The following is a 14372-nucleotide window of genomic DNA, read 5'->3' as shown; positions in this document are numbered from 1 at the left end:
TTGGATTTGGTCAATCCATCCTTCCTCCAGTCCTCGCTGTTGGAAGGCTATATTGAGTGAATGTGGGTGTTGCATTTGGTCAATGCATCCTTCCTCCAATTCTTCTGGGTGTTGAAAGGTTATATTGAGTATTCGTAATCTGTGTCGTCCTTTTGTTAGGATTTTATTGGGGACGATCCGCGATGTTGTGTGTGGTTGGATTCTTGACTTCCATTGGATTCCTTATTGCAGAGATATGGGAGATGATTATTCATGATGTTGCTAGCTCTCTTTTGTGAGAGTCTCTAATTTCATAGCATCAGATGGCTTGTGGCAGTGGTCATGTATGTCCATTGATCTTTTGGAGATGCAAGCTTCTATGGTAAGTGTAATCTCTCTCTGGGGGATTGGAAAATAGTATTATCTGGGCTCTTGCTAGCTTGAGGCTGTTATCTATCTTGAATGCTTGGGATGCCCTTTTGTCCGAGGGGCTCGCATCACCGGCTGGTTGTATTCCTAAGCATTCTTCTTTAAGTTGGCTATTTTTGATTGTCTGTCGACTCGAAATTGTGTCCGGTCTTAGATTTCTTCTACTTCTGTTCTTATGTTCTTTGTCTTGATGGGATTGAGACTTGGGACCACCTTTTCTTCAAGTGTATTTTCTTCAAGTGTATTGTTTAGCATATATGTACGGGTGGTGATTGTGTGGGAGGGTAATATCATATGTTTTATAGGATATAGAGCTGGAGTTGATTTGTGTATTAGTAGAGGGTGTTCGCCCATACGTAGAGTGTGGAAGATTGCTTTGGCTACCTCTATCCTTTGAAGAGAATATAATTCTAGAATCTATTGGGGTGCTTACCATCCAACCATAGTTGTGTATGACTTGGCGAGATAGTGTAGTTTCTAGTTAGTCATTTTAGTTTTAGTTATTGATAGGTTCGGCATGAGATTGAGATTTATATTCACTAATAGGTTTTTATTTTATTTTTTATCTATGTGAGTTGTGTCTATTACATTGTTTGTTTGCTTAACATTTTTCTTTTCTGTTGGTTTTTATTTTTATTTTTATTTTTTTGGTCAAACTCTTTGTTTCTTTTGCATCTTGATCTCAAGTTGTGAGATCCCTCTTTTTCTTTGCAACATACATAACTTTTGGAAGAGCAGAAACCTTAAGGGGGTGTTTGGTTCGGGGAGTAGGATTTGTCGAGACAAATTCCTGGACATACCCCGTAGTTGAGTGAACTAGTATAAATCTTGTATCATTTCTACGCTTTCCCTATTTTTCTCTTACTATTGTGGTTGACTTATATTTACTTGACGAACTTTGTAAGAGGAAAATATTATTGGTAAGTAAATTTTCCCAACAAGAGAGAGTATGAGACTTTTCCTCCCTCGAGCATCCACAAGGAGAGGTATGTCATGCTTGAGAACCATAGGGACCATTGACATCTCTATTCCCGTTGTTCCACAGACAGGGGTGCAGCTAGTGTGGTCCCTTGAGGTGCATCATGGTTTGAGTACTCCCTTGAGGTGCATCATGGTTTGAGTACTGGATGTCAGCACCTTGCCTACAAGTTGTCATAGAGTTTGTAGAAGCGCTTGGACCAAAGTTTAAAGTTTGATTAGTGGCAAAACACATCCTTAGCCTACCTGCAGCCCATGTTCGAATGATTTAGATTCTAGGTATGACCTCTCATTTTTTTAAAATAAAGAAAAAAAACAATAGAATCATATATAATTTCTCCATTTAAAAAAATAAAAGAAAAAAATCATACATTTGTGATTCTCTATTATTTTTTAGAAAATTTTAAAAATTCCTTTATATATAAATATATTAATTTTAAAGAAAAGATAAAGTGAGATATTCAAATCCTAATTTTCTACGAAAGCAACTTTCTAATTTGACACTTTTAAATGATACAATCATCTTACCGTTTTGAACTTAAAACATTTTCTAATTTAATTTAGTTATGAATTTTGAGATTGCTAATTCATAAATTATTTTTACTAAATCATTGTTTGGATGAGCCTCAACCTCTTTAGTCGGAAATAGGTAATAAGGAAATTAATTAATTATAAATAAGAAAATAAATTTAATTAAAATTACGTGTAATAAATAATTAATTCATATATCGACAATTTTTTTCTTTATTTTTTCTCAAATGATCCAAAAAAAAAAATCTTTTTGTTCTTGGTATCTATTTCTTGCTGTTTTTTTTCTCATTTTATATAGTTGTTCATTTTGTTTCTACCATTTTATTTATTTTTTATTATCACTATCACATCTGTAAAAATTTTATGGCAAGATGGTAATTTTTGAGATAATATCTTTATTTACTCAAGTATCAAAATTTGTTTGTTACGAAGAAGTTGAATATTTACGGTATTTGAATGAGATTTAAAAACAAAATAGTTATAGATACAAACAGAGCAAATTAAATGAGAAAGAAAGAGAGAGCAACAAATAAAAGAGAAAAAAAAGAGAGAGAAAATGGTTAGAATTTAGAGGGGAGAGAGTGGGAAAAAACAAATCAATAAAGAAGAAAAAAAGAAAAAAAGTGAAAGTGTGGAAAATATGATCTTTCAAAGATTTTCATCTTTTCTCTTCTCTCACATAAATGTTCCATATTTCTCTCATTCTCTCCTCTCTCTCCCTTCTCCCTTGATTTAGTATTAGGTCTGTTCCTATTTTGGAGGGATTTGTTTTTTATGGGAATTGGTCATTTGACCTCTTACTTAGAAAGTATGCCCTCACCACCTATTACATGATATTCTGTTTTAATATTTAAACTCAATCTCATTTTTTTTTCCTCGGTGATTTTGTCTTTTTTATGTGTCATAATCACCTTTGTGATTTATTTTTCTGTATTTGTTACAGAAAATATGACAAGGATGATAAAGACACAAAGGTCCCTAGGACAAAATTTGGGAGGGCTGTAGTGAATAAGATGATAGAAGACTTATCCCTTATAAATTTTGAATCGAGTCACGAATTGGATTTAATATACTTAGTCTTGTATATAATCCAAATTAATAATCAACTTCAAATGATTATTAGGGAATGCGGTTTACTACTAGATAATCAAAGACTGAGTGTCTTAAGATCACTCTTTCCTCTCGAGTGCCTTAAGACCTTCTTAAATAATGTCTGGAGTCGACGTAGTGGAGATGACCTTTACGAAATAGTGACCAAAAAGCTTTTTTCTATGAGCTCGGTATACGAGCTGCTTTGGAAAGGCAGAAGGCCTCAATCTATGGAGAAAGGATTCGTCTCAATCGAAACAAACGTGGAGTGGTTGTTTTCAACCACAAAATTCCAACAGTTCTTTATGAAATTTTTAAAAATTCATTTCTTGTTCGTCGAATGCAATTGTAAATATTTTCATGTACATGTTTATGTATGTATTGTTGTTGATATATATACTAAATGAAAAAATTGTGCCCATTTTCAAGGTTTTACTATGGGCATTTGAATGATGATTGTGGCTCATTATTCTCCTATATTTTTTTGGATAAAGTATTTGTTTATTTTACAATGTGATAAGTTTATCTATAATTATTTAGTTTAAACATTGACGATGATTTAAAAACTTAGTGAAATTTTGACTCGATGTTGAACAAAATAATTATGATAAAATTTATTTGAAAATTGTAAAATATTAAGGGGTAGTGTGTTATGCATATGAATTGATATATGTGCTAATATAACATGTAGACTCTGAAAATATGGCATCTACTTCAAAAAATATAATTGCTGAATTGAACAAAGGGGAGAAGCTTAATAGGGATAACTATGAGATTTGAGCCATGAAAATCCAGTATATACTGGAAGAGCAAGAGGCTCCAGAAATGTTAAACAATGTGTTGCCTGAGCTTGAGAAGGGCAATAATGCTCAACATAGGAGGAACAAAGAGGCTTATAAAGCCTGGAAAAAGAAAAACTCACTTGTTCGCATAACTTTGCTGAGTAGCATGGATAACGATGTCATGCGTGAGTTTCACTCTTATGACCTTGTCCAAGACATATAAGAAGCGTTAAAGTTGAAATTTGGTGGAACTTCTATTACCAAAGTTAGACAACTTACTATTAAGTTTGATACTTATAAAAAACGCTCTAATAATAATATGAGACAACACATGAGGGAGATGTCTAATATGATTAGTGAGCTGAAAGAAGCTGGTCATGTTCTGATTGATGAACAACAAGTTCAAGCTGCTATTCGATCTCTTCTCCAAAATTGGGAACACATGAAGGTGCATTTTACCATAATAAGGGAATTTTAACTCTTACTGATGTTTCACGTCATCTTGAACTAGAAGAAGACCGTATAGAGGCAACAAGGCCTGACAACGCTGAAGCCTATGTGTCTGGCCATAGTTCATATGGGAACATAAGGCACAAGTGTAAACATCAGGGAGGTTTTAAAGGGAAATGAGATCACAAGAATAAGAAACACAAGCAAGGTCGGAATGACAACGGTAAGGGGAAATGTCTCATGATTAGGTGGCTATATGTAGGAAACAATGCCCAAGTGCCTGTAAAGGGGATTGGTTCCTGCAAGTTGAACATACGGAATGGACGCACTCTACTTCTGCATGATGTGTTGTATGCACCTGATATACGGTAAAATTTGCTTTCTATTACTTCCTTCTTAAACTTGGTAACACTTTTACTTTGGCTGGAGACTTATTAACTCTGTCTTTGAACAACATACATTATGGTTATGGTTTTCTTTTTAATGGTTTTATTGTATTGGATGTTGTTGAAACGATATCTTACAATTATGCAAGTTTTTCCCTTATAACATCATCTGTTGATGCCAATATTGACATGACTATGTGGCATACTAGATTAGGTCATATAGGTTAATATAGAATGACTAGATTCGCTAAGGAAGGTTTATTATGTACAAAATAGAATTACTTTTATGTGAAAGCTGTCTAGCGGGAAAAATGGCAAGAAAATTATTTGGTAAGGGAACTAGGGCTGAAACTCCATTGCAATTAACTCATTCTGATATTTGTGGACCCATGAGTATAAAGGCTAGACATGGAAATGAATATTTTATCACTTTCATAGATGAGTTCACACGTTATGGTCATGTTTATTTGATTTCCCATAAGTTTGACGCATTAAAATGTTTTAGAAAATTTAAAAACTTGGTGAAGAATCAATTAGATAAAAAGGTTAAGGCCTTAAGAACTGACCGAAGGCGTGAATATCTATCTAATCAGTTTAGACAGCTTTGTGACGAAAATGGTATAGTAAGGCAGCTAACTACTCCTCGAACACTACAACAGAATGGAGTAGCTGAAAGAAGAAATAGAACTCTTCTTAAAATGGTCAAGTCAATGATGACTCAAGCGAAATTGTCAATCACCTTTTGGGGTGATGCTCTATTGACCGCTGCATATATCCTTAATCATGTGCCTTTCAAATCTGTTTCTTCCACACTCTATGAGTTGTGGACTGATAGAAAACCCGACCTTAGTGGTCTAAGGTCATGAGATTGTGCTGATTGTGTACATAAATCATCACATCCACATGGAAAATTAGGTCCAAGAGGTAAAAAGAGTATATTTATCAGATACTCGGAACACTCAAAAGGGTATGTGTTCATTGGTGAACAAGAAAGTGGGAGTGTAACTGAATTTGAATCACAAAATGCTACTTTCTTGGAAAATGATTTTCCAATGAGAGGTGAGATCAATGATGAGATATCCCTATTTGAAAATTATAATCAGAATGTTTTACTTTCATCAAATCCATCGTTGGATAGTCTCAGTACTGTACCAATAGTATCTCATACATGTGGGAGATATCTAAACACTACATGTGATTTGGACGAACCACAAACCACTCATGACTCAATTGATCAGTTCTCACGTGATTCAATGGAATCAACACGTGAACAATCTACAGAACCACAAATAAGACGCCGTAATCATGGTAGAACACTAAACGTCGTTTTGACGGTGAAATTTATATGATTACACCCGATGATGATGATGAGCCGAGAAGTGTTTAGGAAGCTCTTCAATGTCCCAATAGAGAAAAATGGATGGAAGCAATGGCAAAAGAAATGGAGTCAATGAAAGTTAATAATATTTGGGAGTCGGTCGATCTCCCAAAAGGACGCAAAGCAATTGGTAACAAATGGATTTTTAAGATTAAGTGCAAGGCTGACAGCTCTATTGAAAGATATAAAGTCAGACTTGTAGCAAAATGATTCATACAACAGGAAGGAATAGGCTATGATGAGACTTTCTCGCCTGTTGTGAGGTTTACCTCTATAAGACTCATTCTAGCCATAGTCGTTGATTTAGATTTGGAATTACATCAAATGGATGTAAAAACAACATTTCTAAATGGTGAATTAGAAGAAGAAATTTACATGTAGCAACCCATCGGTTTTATTACCGAAGGACAAGAAGATAAAGTATGTAAATTAATGAGGTCAATTTATGGACTTAAACAATCTTCGAGACAGTGGTACATCAGATTTCACCCAGTAATCATCTCATATAATTTGCATACGATCAATGAGGACCACTGTGTGTATGTTAAAACAAACAAAGATAAATTTGTGATTCTTTCACTATATGTGGATGACATAAAATTTGTGATTCTTTCACTATATGTGGATGACATACTGTTGGCAAGAAATGGTAAGTAGTATGTGTTAGCCATTAAGGAATGATTGTCCTCAAACTTTCAAATGAAATATATGGGTGAGGCAGCTTATATATTTGGAGTTAAGATTGAAAGACATCACTCCAAAAGGATGTTAGCCCTGTCACAAGACCAATACATCCAGAAAATTCTTGAAAGGTTTAATATGCGAGACTGCAAACTCATTGATACTCCTATCGCAAAAGGCGAAAATTTGAGTTAAAGAATGTGTCCTACGACTCCTGAGGAAATAAAGCTCATGAGAAAAGTTCCTTAATAGAGTGCTATTGGAAGTCTCATGTATGTTATGATGTGTACAAAACCAGATATCTGCTTTGCTGTTGGCATGGTAAGCAGATACCAATCAAACCTTGGCCAACCCCATTGGAAGGTTGTTAAGAGAATACTTCGGTATCTCAAAGGCACAATGAATTATTCGTTGTGCTACTAAGGAAACAATTCAAAAGTAGAAGGCTACTCGGACGCTGATTGGGGAGGGGATATGGATGAAAGCAAATCCACCTCGGGATATGTCTTCTTACTTAATAATGGAGCAATATCTTGGAGTACCAAGAAACAAACGTGTATAGCCTTGTCTATAATGGAAGTTGAATTTTTGGCACTTTCAGTGGCGATACAAGAAGCAGTATGGCTTAAGAGATTCTTAGGCCATTTGGGATTTAAAAAAAGTGCACCTGAATCGGTAATGGTAAACTGTGATTGTCATGTTGCTATAGTTTTCACGAAGGATCCCAAATATCACTCTAAGACAAAGCACATAGATATCAAATACAATTTTGTTAGAAATATGATTGCACAAAAGGAAGTAAATGTGCAATATATATCAACGAGCAACATGGTTGTGGACCCCTTTACTAAGCCTATTCCTAGAAATGTATTTAATATCCACATTAAATCTTTAGGATTGCGAAGGCTTTAAGTTTGTATTTTTTAACAAATTGTATTGTGTTTTTTTTTAACTATGGAATAAAGTTTCGTACTTCATTATGCCTACACACAAAATGTTTAGTACATTTAATGAGAAGTATGTCGGACAATAGGTTGGCTCTCTCACACGAGCAATCGCTTCTATGACTTGCGTGTCAGTTAGAAATGAGATAATTTTAAGCAATCTTATTGTTGTAGTGGTACAATAAAATATGAGAGCAAGTGCTAGCTTAAAATGAGATATCGTCTTGATATGTGACCAAGATGAGATCATATTATGATCCAATGTGACAAATCTCATTATTCACCTTAACTGTCTTTGAATGCCAGATGGAAGTCTTGTTGTAGAGTTGTGGACTCAAGTTAGATATTAAGTACATATGAACTATCATCTGTACAGTATTTAGTTGAGACATAGACTCTAACGAGATAGAGTAAAATGTTGTAACACGTGTTTCATACCACGTGTACATTTTGACCACCATGGATAGCAAAATTTAATTGATCTTTACTTCATTGTTGTGTGAGACCCGTGAGATTAAGAAATCTCCACAAGTACCCTTATGACCTTTTTGGCTAAAAATTTGGAAGTTCTATTGCAATGTTAGCTTTCTTAGGGAGGTTACCAATGGTCATGAATGATTCGATCTAATAGGACATACCTATAAAGCGGTTGTTTAGGAATGGAAATCTTTTAGAAAATGGAAGATTATTTCGAGTGGCACATTATAGTGTATTTACAGGTCGACCAATTATATTTTGTAATATAATTGTGAATACACACATATATGAAATTAATATTTCAAAACAGATCATGAGTTGTGATAAATGTGACTAAATGACTCTAGGACACTTCATACTGACTCTACTCACTCATTCAAGTTACCTTACAAACCTAATAGTTTTAAAGTGACTTGCTCTCGAAATTAAAGTATGATGGTCACATGGCATGTTTTTCTTGTATGATTTTTTATGCTGGTGAACAGGAATGTGTTTCCTGTTTTTGAGACATTAAAAGAGCCCCCTAAGAAGTTTGGACATAGTTTTTTTGTGGTCCGCCCATAATGAAAGTACATTATGTACGAGTGAGAGATGTAGGATTTATTAAATCCAAATTCAAATTAGAATTTGAATTTAAAATAGGGAAGCAGTTAAGTAATTACTCCCTTCCCTAAATCTCTCCACTCTCTCTCACTGTGTGTGTGTCATACGAGGTGTGTGGTTTTCTCCAGAAAACAGGGAGAGAGATTCCTAAAAAAAACACAGAAAGAACTTAGAGTTCTTGGTCTCAAAATTCCTCACCACTTGAAGAATTCAGGTGGTGAATCGTGAGGTTTTTCTGTCGTGATTGATCTACGATCGTGACTTGGTTTTCGTGGATTCCAGTGCGATGCTACAAGAGGTTAGTATCTTATCCCACGAAAAACCCAACAGGATATTTAGGATTGTCGGGATATCCTCTTTATGGAGGTATTCTGAAATTTTTTGTCTATTTCATTTTTCTACTATGAATATTAAAGAAGTAACTTTTCGGTTGATCTCTCCCATATATAGGAACTTGGTAGCAAACATCGTGGGTGTAGGGATCTACTTTCCTTCACTACTTACCACCACTCGTTAACCGTTCTCAATACGTTAACCAGTTAAGTTATGTTCAGGTGGATAAAAGATATATACTTTTATGGTAAAGGAATAAAGTTTTGATTTTCTTTCACACGAGTTATAATAAATAAAAGAATTTAGTGCCATTTGCACACATGAGCAACATTTCTTTTAATACTTTATGAATATAGCATTCAATAAAGAAATTTTTTCTTTTTTTTTTTAAGAACATTCAATAAAGAAGTTAGTGTTATTTGTACATAACCAATAATTGTTCGGTATACCTTTTAATATAGCACTCAATAATTATTATTGACTCATAATTGAATAATTTATCTAGTTCTCCAATAATTATTGCATCTCATTCAATAGAATATTGAATCATGACTATTACTAAAGTGATATAAAATATATTGATTTGTTAATGAAATATACAAATTACTTATTTCATAAACATATTTTACATTAAATAATCCCTTCTAATTTTATCTGATAAACTAACCGTCTGCAACAATGGAAAATGTATTGTAATTTTTTTAATAGAAAACATGAACATTTCCATCGAGCAATTTTTTTTAGTACAACATATAGGATGAGGGTGGAGGATCGAACTCACAATCTCTTGGTTGGAGATATATACTAATTACCCTTAAGCTATTGGGATAAAAAAAAATACTGGTTATATATTTAATAAGTGTGCACGTGATGATGAAACTAAAATGTAATAAATTAATGGCTTAAATATACTTTGTCCATATTTCATTTTGATTCTTGTATTTTTTTAATAAACATCTATTTTGTATTTTACTTTCAACTTTTTTTTAGTTTCTATACTTTTGAAATGTTTATTTTAATCTCAGTCATTTTAAGAATGGATCATTTTAGTCATTTCATTTTTCATTTTTATCTCAACTCTTTTTCTATCTATAATTTTATCATGACATTTTACTAAGGAAATTTTTTTAAATGTAGCTATAAATTTGTATTAGAGGTCGGTTTCCATTGGATATAAAATTTGTGTTAAAATGTTGCAAATATGAATCAAATTGGTAAAATTTCTTAAAAGTACAGAAACCAGAAACCAGACGTTTGGAGAGTGCAATAACTAAAATGAACAAAATTTGAAAGTACACGGATCAAAATAATTTGTTTATTTTTTTTAAAGAGACAAAATAGTATTTAAACTTAAATTATTCAATATCATTGTCATTTTCTCTAAAAATAATGTCAATATAACTCTAATTTTTTTAATACTATTCAAATTTTTTTTTAGTAAATTATTCTTATTGAACTTTAAAATACTAGCTACTTTTTATTATTATTTTTTTTTGAAACAACTACTTATTATTATTATTATTATTATTATTATTATTATTTGGATTGCTAAATTCGTACATCTTGTGATATAAACTGTTTTATTCTGTTTTTTAAATTACAAAAAAATTTCAAATTTGAAAAACGAAATTACATGCTTAAACACAAATATACAGCTTATATTCGAAAATACTTGCTCAATTTACAAATACTGAAATTTTGTATAAATTAAACTAACAAATTTGAACTAATAGCAGAGAGAGTGTTTTCAGAACAATTTTTAGAATTCGTTTTTTTTTATTTTTAGGAAAAAATATTTGTAAAAGTATATGGGCAGTTTTTTCTAATTTTTTTTTTTAAGTTCATCCTGGTGAATTATTTGGTTCTTTAGATCTATCAATGTTACTTTTTCGTTTAAAAAAAAGGACAATTTTAACTAAACCCTTCCTTTCCTAACTATTTCGTTTTTTTTATAATAAATTTAGATATATTATTTTCACGTAGGTATTCTTTTGTTTTGTTATATAGTTTTAATAAATATTTTCAAAATCTAGGTCAAATTTAATATATATAGCTTTCAAAAAATTGTTTTTATTCATTTTTTATTTTGCTAAAAATTCAAACATGTTTTCTAGAAAGGTGAAAATGAATTAAAAAAAACATAATTTTTAAAAACATGTTATCAAATTATTCCAAAGTTTTTCGACCATATTTGTAAAACTAAAAATAGAAATTATTTTGATATGGACTATCCACCTCTAAATCAATAATTAATATTCTTAATTCTGATGTAATTCTACCCTTCTACTTTGTAATAAATATGCACCGACAGAACCAGAAGCGTCTCTTGTTTCAAAGAGAGGAGGACGAGTTATTTACATTTCATTTGATGGTCAGAGGCAAATTGCAGTCACTAGCCCTGCCTTCGGCATCCCCCTCATCGTGGTACTTGAGCTTAGGATCAATGTAAAATTTTTACAGTGATTTCACTCATAGAGAACGTATAAAAGTTTTGAAAATAGTCACGAAATTCACATAATAATTATTATTTTGTTTATAATCTACGAAAGCGACTAAATAAAAGAAAAAGTTAAGAAAGAAAGATCGACCTCTAAAGGGAGCGACCAGGATTGCTCAGCTCGGAACGAGAACAAAAATTTCTAAAGGTGTAAAGAATGAAGACCTCAAAGTGGCCCTTATATATAGGGGTCAGGATTTAATAATCTTAGTCATCTACGGATCACTCAGCGAGCGGCCCCGGAAGTTCTACAACGAGTGGCCCTTGTCAAAGCGGCGTTCCATCTTCTGTCAGAACGATAAGATTTTAGCTTAGCTCAATGCGAAGTAGCTCCACAAAATTGTAAGTTCACTCCATAATTCATATCCTCTACCAGGTTAGGTGCTTGAACCTACCATAGAGGAGGCCAATGTTTAAGGGTAAAATTCAACATGGTACGTTAACTCAGTCCGGTGAGGTCAAATCTATTCAACCAACCAAGGGAGAAAACCGACCTACCTTACAGATCGAGATGAAGAGCAGACCGATAGGAGAATCACCCAAGTTCTCATCAACCAACCTAAAAACACCAACCTCATACCCGAAAGCACATAAGCGTCTGCTAGAGCAGTTCCAAAGATCTTGTCCCTCATGTCGCCTATAAAAGGAACACCACTCTTCAGACTCAGGTATGTCATTCTGTTTGAGCATTACCATAGCTCGGACTCCTACTGACTTGACCATTGGAGTGTCTGCTCCTAAACTCCACGCGTAACTTGCTCCCTTCATAGCTCAATCGGATTCGTCTCTAGCTTGTTTACCCAAAACTCGACAGAATTCAGCATCCAGTATTTAAACTGCATGTATGAGACTTTCGTATCAAATAAATAAAATAATGGTAAAACAACGAACCGTTTCAAAATATAAGAACAAAAATAAGATAAATGAGAAAAAGTTGCTCGATCCATTAAACAATTAAATTTTAAGTTTAAATTCTACTTTGATCCCACAGCTAACAAATATTTTATTTTAGTCTTTTAAGTTTTACATTAAAAATATTTGACTTTTGTTGTTGTTAATCATTTAATGAAAACTTAGTATAAGCCTGCATTTTGTTCATTTGATAAATGAAGAGATGCTTACATGGATAAGTATTTCCAAATGAATTCATGAATAAATAATTAATGGAAATCTAAAAGCAAGTGTCAAAATAAATTTCAATATATGACGTAGGCAGGGCGTGCCCTTGAATTTTTATTAATTTTAATATAGTATACAAATAAATTAAGAAAATTGCCTTGGCTCGTTGGTTTTCACCTCAACAAGCCTCCTGCATGCTTTTTTGTGTTTTTTTTAAATATGTTTTTACTATTTTTGTTTTCTAAATATATTTTCATGGTTGAGTCTCAATTTTAACTTATTTTAATTTGTTTAATATATTTTTATTGTCCTATGATTGATGTTAGCCTCTTTTGATTTTCTAAATATATTTTTAAAACATATATTTTTTTCATTTAAAATAAACAATTTTAACTTTTATATCTAATCAAATTTTTTTCTTTCACGAAATATGTCTAATTAAATTCATATCATCATGCAATATATTTCTTTGGATAAATTTGAATTCGTAACCCTAAACTTAGACAAGCGTCATAATTTTTCACTTTATTCAATAAAAACAAAAACCCACAAAAGCTTCTCAAATTAAGTTAGGTTAATACACAAAATCTCCCCTAAATAACTCTGTCAAAACTTACAAATTTAGAAAAAAAATTCAACTCTAATATCATCTGTGTCTAAATCTTATCAATTATTTCATACCAAAAATATTTTATTTCTAACTCTTTGATACACGAGAATATTTTTTTTCAACAATTTTTCAAATGAAAATCTTTCAGGTAGAAATTGCAACACTTATCCAATAAAAGTTGATACACATTGCTCAATTCAAATTTAAAATTGATATTTTTCCATTATATTTATATGCAGGTCTCTCCACCGACTTAAAATCAGAGGAATCCGCCGTATGAAAATCGAAATACCAAAATAAGTTTCTAAGTTGGTTTTTATATAATGTTGAGTTCCGAGTACTTAAAAAAATCATGCAATATTGTAAATTTTTGTTTAAAAATAAAATTTCATAAAATGGTTTTGAAACAAAAATTCTTGGTTTGATACCCACCATCAAGCAAAAATGTCCTAAATTTGGTTGGTAATAATGGGTCACATAAATGGACCCCACTACCACTACCAACAGACAACCCCTTCTCTTGCACGCATCAATTGTCAAACTACAATTATTGTTGGTCAAACTTATTCTTCTTTGCCTTTCCATTTCATTGTTTTTTCTCCTTTTCAATTTTATTTAAATTTAAATAGCATACGAATGAAGTGTGGTTAGTTAGAAAACAGAAATTTGATGAAAATAAGGAATTCTTGTATTTTTTTGTTTTTATTATTTTCAGATATGTATTTTGGTATTGGTAATTAAATTTTAAATCTAAATTTATATTAATTAATTTATTAACATATTTTTTATAAATTTTGTATTATTGTTATTTTACAAGGTTATATAATTTAGAATACCTTGTACTTTACCTGTTTTAATTTTAACAAACATAAAATGAGTTTATAATATAAAATAATATATTTATCAAAGTTTTTATCATTTTCATGTAATTTTGCATCTTAAAAATTTCAAATTATGAATCTGGAAACAATGAAAACATAAAAAAAATCGTTTTCAGAATTTCTACTGTTTGGATCACATAATCCGAAAACAGATTTTAAAAACGAATCTTCAAAATCATGTCAAACGCGTATTCGCTTAATCTATTTGATTCAGTGAATCTGAAA

Source organism: Momordica charantia (genome assembly GCF_013281855.1).
Source record: "Momordica charantia cultivar OHB3-1 chromosome 10 unlocalized genomic scaffold, Mcharantia_2.0 BLBB01000010.1, whole genome shotgun sequence".
Classification (NCBI taxonomy): domain Eukaryota; kingdom Viridiplantae; phylum Streptophyta; class Magnoliopsida; order Cucurbitales; family Cucurbitaceae; genus Momordica; species Momordica charantia.
The sequence above is the reverse complement of the archived record's forward strand: the minus strand, read 5'-3'. Positions refer to the sequence as shown.